The following is a 13,119-nucleotide window of genomic DNA, read 5'->3' as shown; positions in this document are numbered from 1 at the left end:
CTTTAAATGGGACGCCTGTCAATCGTGTTAGTGTGAGGTGCTTTGCTCAAAGTACCGTATTTTCCGCACTATAAGGCGCACCGGGTTATAGGGCGCACCCCCAAAAAATAGTTTTTGGTCCTATATTTTCCATACATAAGGCGCACCGGATTATAAGGCGCTACAATGGGAATGTCGACAAAACAGTCAGATAGTTCAGTCAAACCCCCTTAACATTCCGAAAGCTTGCAAAGAAGCAAATACGTGTCTCAGACATATACGGAAACAGTGTCTGTACGATGTCACCAATCACTCAAATGCATCGTTCCAAATATCATTCGGGAGGTTAAAGTCTTGGGATTCAAGAAATGCCAACCATTCCTTAGTTTCTATTTTCTTTTTCGCTGGCCACTGTGTGGACAGCAAAGTAAGTACTTTATTGTGCAGGGAAACGGGGTTCTTTACTGTGCATATGACAATAAACACTTTGAATTGAATTGAGTTTAAAAATAGACTCATCACAGAAACATCAAGATCGTTCTAAAACAAGATACCGGGAAAATATAAAGCCGCATAGCTCACCTAAGTTCTCTTGCAGCCATCACGTTCAATAATGATGCGTAACCATGGTCTTCTTACAACCGTGAGTGTAGTAAATCCAGGAGAGTAAAATATTTACAAATACAGAATAGTAAAAAATGTTTTCTCTATGCCGTAGTGCAACCCAACGTGTGATTCACATTCATCTTTTTCGGCCAATTGCAGGCTTTGTTTCGCCCCTTTAGCCTATGCGAGCCTGTAAATGATAACAAGGATCCGCCCCCTTTACCTCTGAATAACTTTAGCCAATAGTGACTGATTCAAATGATGATTGACACATTGGTTAGCCAATGAAACGCCGGTATATAAATCCCAGCATACACCGCGGACGACTTCGCCTACGGGGGAAAATCGAGTCGGCGGCATGTTGTCTTAGTTGCAAAACTTTGCGACTTAATATTGATCCATATATAAGGCGCACTGTATTATAAGGCGCATGGTCAGCTTTTGAAAAAAATAAAGGTTTTAGGTGCGCCTTATAGTGCGGAAAATACGGTAATTAAGGCGATTTTCGGAGAGTAAAACTGGCCTAGCCAGTCACTTGCCAGGGTGTTTATCTCACTTACTGCCAGCCTAGTAACAAAAAACCTTTGACGTATATGTCATGATTACTAACTCTGATCACCTGGAGCAATCATGTGGGCGCCTTCTGATTGGCTGGCACTTCTCTCTTAAGCGCGCTGCGCCCAGAGTTCAGTGTCAGAGTGTACATTTGGTAACTCTGTGTGTTTCTCCTGATATCCCGTTTATTTAAGAACTCTGCTTACCCGTTTCTGCCTGCCTCCGATCTGACCTGTTTCCGTCCCACGCTTCGAACTTCCGGACTACGATTCCGGACTCGTTCCAAAGTGTTCTCCACGGCGCCGCTGCTGACGTCTGACGGCCATCACGTCTCCCGCAAGCCCTGAACGCTTCCTTAAATAAAGAACTAAAGCGAATGCTCTGGGGTTTCCTGGTCTGTTCTGGTTTCCTGATAGTATAAAGTCATTAATGGCATTGCATGAGTAAAACCATATGACCAATTGTCAGAATTATAATTAACTTTTTGTCTGTGTTTATGAAACCATGATCAGTACCTCTCAATCAAATATGGTCTGTTGGTTGGATCCCTTAACCACTAAGATCATAGTGGGACCATTTCCTGTAGTGTGTCTTTGGCAAGTACAGATTGGGACAACATATGTTTCCACCCGGTCTTGAACCGGGAACCTTTCGCATGATTGCCGAATGTGCTAACCACTGCACTATGACCAATTGTCCAAATTGAATTACTCTAGGACAAGTATTTTAGACAGAATCCACTTTCATTTACATAATACTTTGCGGACGTTATGGAGAACTTATCAGTTGCACCACTTATCCTCAGTAGGGTCGCGGGGATGCTGGAGCCCATCCCAGCAATCATGGGGCACTGGGCAGGGGACACCCTGGACTAGTTGCCAGCCAATCGCAACTAGTTGGACCCGCCCATCTCTGTCTGTCCCTCACCCCCTCAAACACCCCCCTCCGGAGGAAAACAAAGCCTATACGACAAGGACAGTACAAACATCTTCTTTGTTCCTTTATCTCTTTGTTTTCCTTATATCCTCACTGTAAAATGTGGAACTGGAGTGCCAAGGCCAATTTCGTTGTCACAATATATCCCAATGACAATAAAGGTATATTCTCTCATCTCTCATTAGCCGTACCGCTTATCCTCATTAGGGTCGCGGGGGGGCCGGAGCCCATCCCAGCCATCTCCGGGCGGTGGGCAGGGGACACCCTGAACTGGTTGCCAGCCAATCGCAGGGCACACGGGGACAGACAACTCACTCGCCCATCCACACCTAGGGACAATTTGGACCGGCCAATTCACCTGAAGTGCATGTCTTTGGAATGTGGGAGGAAACGGGAACATACAAACTCCGCACAGGAAGTCTGGAGCTGGATTTGAACCCACGACAGGTTCCCATGACATGAACTGTGCCGCACAAGCGCCCTATTTTTATTACAGTGTGTATTTTATGTAGCACTATTTAAATACTATACTATACAAATAAACATGACTTGACTTGACAGTGTTGTCCTCCTACAGAAACCATATCGTTTTCCATTATCAAACATTTTTAATAGTTATTTATCTTTTTTTCCCTCAAATAGACGGAAACTTTTTAAATTATTCAAATAAGTACTGTCAAATATATATTTTTTACCTGATCCCCAAATGGGCAGCACGGCGGCGCAGTGGTTAGCGCGTGTGCGGCACAGTTCTGAGGTCGTGGGAACCTCCTGAGTGGGTTCAAATCCAGCTCCCGGCCTTACTGTGCGGAGTTTGTATGTTCTCCCCGTGCTTGCGTGGGTTTCCTCCGGGCACTCCGGTTTCCTCCCACATTCCAAAAACATGCATTTCAGGTGAATTGGCCGGTCCGAATTGTCCCTAGGTGTGACAGAGCGAGTGAGTTGTCTGTCCCCGTGTTCCTGCGATTGGCTGGCAACCAGTTCAGGGTGTCCCCTGCCCACTGCCCGATGATTGCTGGGATGGCCCCGTGACCCTACTGAGGATAAGCGGTGTAGCTAAGGAGGAGGACAATTAACATGACTTGACTTGTCAGTCTTGTCCTCCTACAGAAACCATATAGTTTTCCATTATCAAACATTATCTTTTTTTCCCTCAAATCATTCAAATAAGTATTGTCAAATATATATTTTTTTGTACCTGATCCCCAAATGAAAAGGCTTAGACACTCCCGCTTGACACAAAAATAGGTAATCAAAGCTAATTAAAGTAATCCGGTTAGCCCCATTTAACCATTCCTGTTATGAAAGCTGACGGGTTGACTCGACTCTAAGTTTCTGTTGTTACAACTACTCCAACCTACATAAAACACACAACTCCAAACACGAAGCATGAGTCAAATATTTCACATACTGCTAGAAGAGACTGTCCAGGAAACCGGATGACTCGTTTGGCACAGGGTCCAAACCCACAAGGTTTACATAAACGCTTATTATCCCGATTTCTTTTGTAATCTCTGACTCACGCCATCATTTGTCACCATCCCGCTGCCAGGCAGGCTGCCACGGAGTTTGCCGGATCGTGCCTAGCAAAACCCGCGTTCGGAGGGCCGGTCGCAACTTGTTAACGTGAAAGCATCGCCATGACAACTTGCCGGCAACCAAAACAAAAGGAGACTTGGGTGCAAGCGGACGGGACAACCTCATCGAGGGAAAGCTTTGGGTTCTGGCTATACTTTTGGTCTGGTTGCGCTACGATGATATCAAGACCAGGGTTGGGTAGGGTTACTTTAACCGGATTACTTTCAATTACTTTTGGATTAATCCAATAACAAATATGCTAATACAAGACAAAAGAAACTAAATATGAATAAAATGACTAAATTTTGTGCAGGCTCGGGGAGTAACGGAATACATGGAACGGCAAAAATGATGTTGGCAAGCTGTTTAGATTTATTTTTATTTTGTTTCTGTCGCATTTTGTTAGTTTTGCCGGAGATCAAAGAGATCAAAGCCAGGAGAGAAAGCTTACCGCGTGTTGTGAGTCATGATTTTATTTATTTACTGACGCAACTCCTTTTTCTTTAACCAACTTTTTACCCCCTCTTCTTTCCTTGTCTGTCCCTCACCTTTAGCGGTCCCCACTTAAACTCGGCACCCCGCGTTTGTTCCGCCCCTCCTTTTTCGTTCACCCGTGCAAAACATATCAGAATAAGTGTCTAAAATAAATACAAATAAATACATTACAAAAATATACAGTTGCAAACACATATTATACCTGGGTTACACATATTTACAAAGAAAGATGGTACACCGAGAGAGTTTTCAAAGCTTTAATAATAATAATATAGCTTTGACAGGGCAGCATCACTGAATAGGCCGCAGGGTTGAAAGTTAGGGAAAAAAGTAGCGGCTTATAGTCCGGAATTCACAGTACTCATTACTGAAATGCTCTTTGCTCGTTTGGATTTCATAGTATTTTATCACTCAGAGAATCGTTTTTCTCTTTAAATTGTGTTTTTCCTGTAGCAGCAGGTCACTTATCACTTTTGCAGAACCAACTTGGTTTCTTGGAGATCTTTCATGTCATGATGTCCTCCCAAATACGGAGTGGGTACACGGGCCAGTCACAACATCATGACCTGATGCTGTCTGAGAGCGATTGATATTTAATTGTGTTATTCAACGAGATGGGAATATCGTGTGGTTTTTACAGGGCGTGTTGTCTTCAAGAGAAGGTTTCAGGACGTCCGTGTGTCATCTAGGAAAGCTAGCTGAAAAATGTACGTAGCTTACCATAGTTTGCCCGTTTAAAGGTAATACAAACATAATTTTACCTCGGGGGCCACACGATAGAAGAAACATTCTGTCGGGGGTCGGACTAGTAGGTTAAAGAGAAAGAAAAAGAGAGATAAAGAAGTAAGAGAAAGAGGGAGGGAAAAGGAGAGAGGGCGGGACAAAGAAAATAAACTAAATATGGATAAAATGACTCAATTTTGTGCAGGCTCGGGGAGTAACGGAATACATGGAAGGGCAAAAATGATGTCGGCAAGCTGTTTGGATTTATTTTCATTTAGTTTCTGTCGCATTTTATGTTCGTTTTGCCGGAGATCAAAGAGATCAAAGCCAGGAGAGAAAGCTTACCACGTGTTGTGAGTCATCATTTGATTCATACAGTGGAACCTTGGTTTTCGAACGCCTCTCAGTTCGGACAAATCGGTGTTCGACCAAAAATTTCGAGAAATTCTTGCTTCGCTTTTCGTTCAAAAAATCGGAGTTCGAACGCCGGTACGCTAGGGGCGACGCAGAGCGGCGTACGAGTGTAGATTGCCCCCACCCCTCGTGAAGAACTGTTGTCACGGCAACGCGCACTCCTTTTCTGTTTTCGTTTTTCAAAAGCGGTGAAGGGAGTGTTTTAACCCCTAATTTTGCCTCGGAAGAAGGTTGGTGCAAGCAGCAAAGTTGCTACAGGTGAAAAAAGAGGAGTAGTGCATACAACTATTGCATTTAAGAAAGAAATAATAGCAAAATATAAAGAAGGTGTGCGAGTTTCCCTTCTTTCAGGAATACAGCATGGCTTCTGCAGACCGGTAAGAAATCCTATTCATAATTATTTTCTTTATCCTTTAACCGCTCACCACTTTTTGTGGATACCCGGGTGCTAAATGACTTGTAAACGACCTGATTTTTTTATTTTTACACGTTCATGTTAGCGTAATCTTCCGTACGAAAGATTACGCTAACGCGAACGTACGATTAGCCTGGGTTAGCTTTACGTTAAATATTCAAGATAAACATTGAAGGTGTTGGAACGGATTAAAACAATTTTACATTACTTTTAATGGGAAAAAACAGCTTCGGTGCTCGTACAAATCGGTTTTCGTACAAAGAAATGGAACGGATTATGGTCGAGAACCGAGGTTCCACTGTATTTAGTTTTTTTTTGTCTTTTTTTAGCATATTTGGTATTGGAGTAATCCAAAAGTAATTGAAAGTAATCCACTTAAAGTAACCCTACCCAACCCTGCTATTCTCCTGGCTTACAACGATTCACAATGTTGATATCAATGACAATAAAGAAAATATAATTCCGTTCAAATCGAAACAATGAACAGTGCAGTGGTTAGCGCGTGCGCGACACAGTTCTGAGGTCATGGCTTCAAATGCAGCTATCAGCCTTCCTGTTCGGAGTTTACATGCTCTTCCTGTGCGTGCATGGATTTCCTCCGGGCAATCTGGTTTCCGCCCACATTCCAAAAACATGCATGTTAGGTAAATTGGCCAGTCCAAATTGGCCCTAAGTGTGAATGAACGAGCGAATTGTTCGTCTCTGTGTGCACTGCAACTGACTGGCAACCAGTTCAGATAGCTGGGATGGGCTCCAGCACCCCCGTGACCCTACTGTAGATAAGCGGTGCAGATAATGGATGGATGGATGGAACTGGCATCCTGTGCAGGTATCATATTAAAAAACAGAATAAATGTATCAAAAATATGAATGAATGTTCTAAGAAATATTGCAGAACAAAAAAGAAACCCATAGATGGTGGAAAGCAAAATTGAAACACAGCGATTTGTAATTTAAAAAAAAAAGCTTATCTTAATCTTAGTGTACACGTGCTTTGTAGGAGCAGGTGTTGGAGTGCGTCATCATGGGAAATTTCTTCCCAGAGAAGAAGAAAACACATGCAAGTACGTGCACACACACACAGCAGAGGGCTGTTATTGTTCACCATGCTTCATGTGGGTGTCATGACCCCCCCACCAGTGTTCCCTCTAAGCTGCGCGCGTGCGCAATTGCGCACTGCTCGCACATTCTCAGCGCACGAGAAAATCGAGCCAGCGCACAAAAATCAGGGCCTCAAAATGACTTATTAAGAAGCGACTTGAGTCAAAGTTACAGTGCATGAAGGTAAAAATACACGGGTTCCCCTGACGTTGTGTCCTAAATGCGGTATTTTGAAGTCGAGTCAGAGTAAAACGAAGTTGAGTAAAGTTAGTAGAGTTGGTCGAGAACCGGCTTCTTCGGCTCGGCTCACTAAAAGGAACCGGCTCTTTCGGGTCCTAAACGGCTCTTCAGGTTGTTTTTGCTTCTTTCATCCCAACATGACCAAATATTGTGTAAAACTATGCACGAAATGACTTAAAAGAAGGGGGGAATAGAACAAAAAAGAAAAAAATACCAAAATGAAAAAGGAGTGAAAAGCTGAAAAAAAGAGACAAAAAGAAGAGGAAAAAAAAAGGAAAAATTTAGAAAAAAGCCAGAAAAAAGAAAAGAAAGAAATGTAGGAAAAAAGTAAACAGAGAACAAAAAAAAAAGTAACAGCTTGGAAAAAATAAACACAATGAGATTTTTTTTTTGAAGGAATTTTTTAAAAAAGTAGAAAAAAACACGTAAAAAAGAAGAAAAAGTTTGTGTTGCATTCAAATAATTTCCAATGATATCAAGTGAATCTTGTTGCCAATATTGTACTTCCACTAAAAAATGCGATTAAGTACAGTTCTGTATCCCACAACCGACTAAATAAGCCCCCAAAAATGTTAATATTATGCGACAAAATACGTCAGGAAATAAAAAGAAATGGATATCTTGTGAAAGAATTGTAAGAACAAAGGACGTTGTAGGCAATCGTACATGAGTCAATTCATTCAAAAGAGAAAAATAATTTTGCATTGCCGAAAACTCAGCAAAATGTAACTTGATGTCAAGTTTTGGACATGTTTGATAATGACTTAGTTGCCACACTGGGGATTGCCGTTGCTCACAGTTGTTTCAAGCGTTGCTCGCCGACGTTGTGTGAACGCTCAGACCCGTAAGGAAAACTCCAGGGAACATTGCCCCCCACCCCCACTCTTTTCGGGGTTACCTGCATGATGCCTGCCCCTCCTCTATCGTCTTCAGTACTTTTTGTCCATTTTCCATTTCTTTAGAGTCGGGGCATCCTTTTCCCGTCCGACTAACAATTGGAGGAACCCGGCGGTGAGAGGTTGCTTTCTCATCTCATCTCTAAGGACGCACACAAACTCTCAGCTGAAGCAGCTTAGCATTAGATGTTTTTCCTGTGTTTATTTGTTTAAGGAGAGGAAAAGATGACTGTTAAACTCATTAGCAGGGTTGGGTAGGGTTACTTTAACTGGATTACTTTCAATGACTTTTGGATTACTCCAATACCAAATATGCTAAGAAAAGACAAAAGAAACTCAATATGAATAAAATGACTACCGTATTTTCCGCACTATAGGGCGCACCGGGTTATAGGGCGCACCCCCAAAAAATAGTTTTTGGTCCTATATTTTCCATACATAAGGCGCACCGGATAATAAGGCGCTACAATGGGAACGTCGACAAAACAGTCAGATGATTCAGTCCAACTTATTACCCCCTTAACATTCCCAAAGCTTACAAAGACGCAAATACGTGTCGAGAACACGTGCGGATGTGGTGTCCGTACGATGTCACTCAAATGCATCGTTCCATCATTCGGAAGGTTAAAGTCTTGGGATTCAAGAAATGCCACACATTCCTTAATTTCTATTTTCTTTTTCGCTCACAACTTTACTGTATATATGACAATAAACACTTGGAATTGAGTTTAATTTAAAAATAGACACTCCATTCCATCCATTATCCGCACTGATTATCACAGAAACATCGAGTTCAGTCTGAAACAAGATACAGGAACAATATAAAACCCGGAGTAGCTCACTGAAGTCGTTGAGTTCATAATAATGTGCAACCAATGTCCTCTTATATCCGTGAGTTTAGTAAATCCAGGAGAATAAAATATTTACAAATACAGAATAGTAAAAAATGCTTTCTGTATGCCGTCAACCACGTGCTATACGCATTCATCTTTTTCGGCCAATTGCAGGCTTTGTTTTGCCGTTTAAGCCAATGCCAGCCTGTAAATGACAAAAATGATCCGCCTCTTGACCTCCGAATAACTTTTGCCAATAGTGATCGAATCAACTTATGATTGACACGTCTTTTTGGGCCAATTGCAGGCTTTGTTTTGCCGTTCAAGCCAATGCCAGCCTGTAAATGATAAAAAGGATCCGCCCCCTTGACCTCCGAATAACTTTAGCCAATAGTGATGGATTCAAATGATGATTGACACATTGGTTAGCCAATGAAACGCCGGTAAATAAATCCCAGCATACACCGCGGACTACTTGGCGTTCGGGGGAAAATCTAGTCGGCGGCTGCAAGTTAGTTGGAAAACTTAATGTTGATCCATAAATAAGGCGCACTGTATTATAAGGCGCATGGTCAGCAATTTGAAAAAAATAAAGGCTTTTAGGTGCGCCTTATAGTGCAGAAAATACGGTACGTTTTGTGCAGGCTCGGGGAGTAACGGAATACACGGAACGGCAAAAATGATGTTGGCGAGCTGTTTGGATTTATTTTGATTTTGTTTCTGTCGCATTTGATGTTCGTTTTGCCGGAGATCAAAGAGATCAAAAGCCAGGAGAGAAAGCTTACCACGTGTTGTGAGTCATCATTTTATTCACATTTAGTTTCTGTTGTCTTTTATTAGCATATTTGGTATTGGAGTAATCCAAAAGTCATTGAAAGTAATCCAGTTAAAGTAACCCTACCCAACCCTGCTCATTAGTGCCTTCTGTGTTATTCAATTGTACTGATTCCAGGCAATGTTCCCTCTAAGCCAGGGGTGTCAAACTCATTTTAACTCAGGGGCCACACGATAGAACATACATTTTGTCGGGGCCCGGACGAGTAGATTCAAGAGAAAGAAAAAGAGAGATAAAGAACTAAGAGAAAGAGGGAGGGAAAAGGAGAGAGGGCGGGATAAAGAGAGAGGGAGAGAGCGTGAGAAACAAAAGAGATAAAAAGTCATGAGAGAGGGGGAAAAGAAAGGGAGAAAAGAAAAGTTACGCATTTGGGTCCTCTACTTGTTCTGGTCGTGACAAAAAATACATTTAATTTAAAAGTAGATTAGAATAATCAACATAAATTCAAGCTTTTTAATAAACAAGAAAATTAAAAAAATAAATAAACTAGAATATGGTCACGTGACGAGGCTGCTACATTTGATTGGTTAAACATGGTAGAGCCTTAGCGGAGACACACAGACACGGACTTACATGGAGGTCATTTATTAGGTAATGAACAGGGTTGGGTAGGGTTACTTGAACTGGACTACTTTCAATTACTTTTGGATTACTCCGATACCAAATATGCTAATAAAAGACAAAAGAAACGAAATATGAATAAAAGGACTCAATTTTGTGCAGGCTTGGAGAGTAACGGAATACATGGAACGGCAAAAATGATGTTGGCAAGCTGTTCATTTTGTTTCTGTCGCATTTGATGCTAGTTTTGCCGGAGATCAAAGCCAGGAGAGAAACCTTACCACGTGTTGTGAGTCATCATTTTATTCATATTGAGTTTCTTTTGTTTTTTTATTAGCATATTTGGTATTGTAGTCATCCAAATGTAACGGGTGTAATAATAACTTTTGTTTTATTGAAATTCCTGCTGAAATATGTGTATAGTTTTTTGATAAGTGTCCTGCAATGATGAGTCCAACAGTGCCATCTGCTGGTATGGGGTGGGGTCTGGTTTTGGCTTCTAACATGTGACCAGGAGGCGGGGTTTGTTGTTAGTCTTACCAGAGAGAACTACAAAGGTAAGACACATCTTTTGGTGCTCCACAAAAGAAGTTAATTTTAAACATTATAACCACAGCTGACAAATCTCTCAACATGCACAGTAATGTGATTGATGTTGTCAAGCTGTTTAGATTTATTTTCGTTTTGTTTCTGTTTTACTAAAATATGAATTCCCCTTGTAGAGATCAAAGAGATCAAAGCCAGCAGAAAAGCTAATGTTGTGACTCATTCATTTGCAGGTAAATTGTACCCGTTTTTATACTCATTATTGTTTTTATTTCTATTTTCTTATATACATTAAAAAGGATGATGTTGGTTAAAATTCAGACTAAAGAAAAATATGTTGAATTCATTGTAAACGTTAAAAATCCACTATACGATCTCTTGTTAAAAGTATCTTCTTGAAATGGATGTAAAAATGATGATATTCTAAAATATATTTTATGTAAATTGAAAAGAAAGCTCTTAGATATGCTTTGTTGGGCAGTTTTCAGAGGGAACTGCTACTGGGATCAAAGAGATCAAAGCCAGCAGAAAAGCTAATGTTGTGACTCATTCATTTGCAGTAATTGTAATAAAAACCTCATCATCCAGTCCATCGTGAATGTGGATCTTTGGTGGGACAAGTACACCGCGGTTACACAAAAGTAATTGAAAGTAATCCAGTTAAAGTAACCCTACCCAACCCTGGTAATGAAGTACTGACTTCAATGTTACCTAATGTAGTTTTTATTCTTCACAAATTTACTCAAGAAAATGTAAAAGTCTGAGGATTTAAAAATACTCAATGTCCCCAAAACGTACTCCAATAAATGTATCGGATTAAATGTACCTTGTTACTACCCACCTCTTTAAGTATGCAGTGTCCCTTTAAGAGATTTGGGACAACCTTCCACAACTTTCTCCACTGTGCCGCACTTTGTTTATCACCAGCATTTTCTCCAACAGTCAGCAGCCGTCATGGCGACTGTGTAAAGTTTGTCTTTTGAAAACGTGGCCAAGCCAATCCCAAATGTCTGCAAAGTCGTCTTTGTGTAGAAGCGTCTCTTCAGTTGCCACGAGCGATTATCCCCCTCGGGGAAAGGTTAAATGTGCTTTCGAATAACCGAAACGAAGTAAACAAACTCCATCATTTTTTTTTCTAATTTGTTTTTAAGCCTTCGTCTAGGTTTTGGGGTTTTTGGGTAGCAGCAAGATGGCTGACAAGTATGTCAACTTCCTGTAGTCTACATGAATCTCATGTTGTGTAAAATAACTGCAGATTTCCCAACATAGAGTTTTTTAATGCACGAATATGTGATAGTTCATGTATTTTTGGTTATTAAAGTTGCAGTTTTTTGTACATCTAGAACAGGGGTGTCAAACTCTTTTTAACTCGGGGGCCACACGATAGAACAAACATTCTGTCGGGGGCCGGACTAGTAGATTAAAGAGAAAGAAAAAAGAGAAAGAGGGAGGGAAAAGGAGAGAGAGGGCGGGACAAAGAAAGAGAGGGATAGAGCGTGAGAAACGAAATAGATGAAAAGTCGTGAGAGAGGGGAAAAAGAAAAGGAGAGGAAGAAAGAAATCCAAAGAGAAATAGAAAGACAGAAGGAGAGAAAAGAGAAAAGAAAGCGCGAAGGGTATGAAGAGAGAAAGAGAAAAGAGAGAAAAGGAAAAAAGGAAGTTAGAGCACAAGATGTTAAAACACACAGAGAGAGAAAGAGACAAAGAGCAACAAAGGAAGAGAAAAAGAGAGACACAGAGAGTGAAAGAGAGAGTGGGAGAAAATGGTGGAAAAGAAAGAGAGAGCAAGAAAGAGAGAGAGAGAGAGAAATAAATACAAGTACAGTGTCTTTGTTCGAGGCTCCTGGCTTTGGCAACATCAAGTGGACATATTTCAACCTGCTGCTTGTTTTTCTCTTGCGCTTCTCTGAGTGTTGTCTCGCGGGCCAGATTCAATCCCTTAGCGGGCCTGCTCTGGCCCGCGGGCCGCCTGCTTGACACCTGTGATCTAGAAGGTGTTGAATAATAAACCATGCCCTTACAAACTGTCATATTTTCCCTTACAAAATACAAAATAATCTCACACCATATTTTTTTTTCAAACGTGTTTATTTATGTAGTTTAACATGTCATACTGTACATGTGTTTCGTTATATCATATTTATTGTTAATGAACATTTTGTTGTGAGATCCTGAGTTGCTCGACATGAATGAGGTTTATTATAAAAAAAGTTCAAAATTGAAGTCGCTTGGACATTCACTGTAGAAAGAAAAAACACATGCAAATATAATTAAGTAGAATTTTCTTATTCAAATGATGAATTCATTTTCTGCATCAAATTATTGTTGGTAATATACTGATTAAAGGGATAAAAACAAACCTGTCTTTTTTCATTTTCTCCTTTTATACTTCCTTTTTTTCTCAAC

The sequence above is a fragment of the Urocampus carinirostris genome, chromosome 13, assembly GCF_059441175.1.
Source record: "Urocampus carinirostris isolate Australia breed hairy pipefish chromosome 13, RoL_Ucar_1.0, whole genome shotgun sequence".
NCBI classification, from domain to species: domain Eukaryota; kingdom Metazoa; phylum Chordata; class Actinopteri; order Syngnathiformes; family Syngnathidae; genus Urocampus; species Urocampus carinirostris.
The sequence above is the reverse complement of the archived record's forward strand: the minus strand, read 5'-3'. Positions refer to the sequence as shown.